This window comes from Myotis davidii, unplaced genomic scaffold (genome assembly GCF_000327345.1).
Source record: "Myotis davidii unplaced genomic scaffold, ASM32734v1 scaffold4604, whole genome shotgun sequence".
Lineage (NCBI taxonomy): Eukaryota > Metazoa > Chordata > Mammalia > Chiroptera > Vespertilionidae > Myotis > Myotis davidii.
The window spans coordinates 7352-8515 of NW_006295092.1; the positions used below are offsets into that span (position 1 = coordinate 7352).

The 1164-nt window shown below is 47.9% G+C and overlaps 1 protein-coding gene across 1 annotated transcript in view; it reads left to right on the top strand.

Moving 5' to 3' along the window:
* LOC107184090 (sialic acid-binding Ig-like lectin 5) overlaps nucleotides 1–1164 on the top strand; it is a gene marked incomplete at both ends in the record, with an annotated part of 13045 nt that overhangs the window by 6363 nt on the left and 5518 nt on the right. The window lies entirely within an intron of this gene.

A 1164-nucleotide genomic window follows, 5' to 3' on the forward strand; every position in this document is an offset into this window, starting at 1 on the left:
TTCTCTCCATATCTTCCAAGGAGAGCTCACTGCCAAGTTATAACAGCTCCTAAATGACTTCTCCATGCCTCATTTTCTTCCATAAAATAAGGGTGATAACAGTAACTTCTGCCTAGTGTTACTGTGAGGACTAAATGTGTAATACATGTGAAGCTGATGGCAAAGTACCTAGTCATAGTGAGTATTTACCAAATAAAGTCTATTTAGAATTGCTATTATTACTTTAAGTGACTAAGAAAATGTGACAAGAGCTAGTGAATATACATGCATCAAGTAGCAAGTGAATAAATAGGCACAAACTATTGATTCAGGCTCAGACATTTGAATAACACCTCTCAGGTGATGGTACCTTTGGACTGGAATATTAACAACGAGAAGAAATGTTCCTAGTAGGAAAGGATATTCCAGGGTTAATAATAGCAAGAGCAAAAGTATGAAGGGGGATAGAGAAACATGACAGGTTTAGGAAATGGAGAGATATTAGATTATATAATTCTATCATTTTATTAATCCATGTGCCTAGAACAGTGTCCCACTACTGTTGGATGAATGGATGGATGCATGGATGCATGGGTGTGTGCATGGATATATGTATGAACAGATGGATGGCCCACGTGCCCTGCTCCTTCTCCTACCCGTGGAGTTCGTGGTCTTCCTCTACCAAAGTCTACACCTACCTGTACCGGGAAGGGGACAACATTAATGTTCCCGTGGCCTCGAGCCACCCATATAGACCAGGGAAGACAGAGACCCAAGGCCGCTTCGTCCTCACGGACGCCACGACCAACGACTGTTCCCTGAAAATCATAGACGCCAGGAGGGGTGACACAGGACGCTACTTCCTCCAAATGGAGATAATATATCCTGGGTATCAGCCCCAACGATATACTGACCCAGACAAGAAGCTGGAGTTGCAGGTGATAGGTAAGGCAGGGCCCCGGAGAGGACCCAGGGACATGGGACCCATCTTGGAGCAGGAACAGGACACTGGACACTCCCTGTCCAGGCCGTGGGCCCTGGGTGGTGGGAAGGGACACAGGGCCTGGGGAGCTCAGCCCGAGGCAGGGCCTCTCTCAGGGCCCCGCTCTGAGTCCCCACCCCTGGAGCCAGGCACCTGCCTTTCTCCCCTGCAGCCCTGACAGAGAAACACCACATCCGTGTATG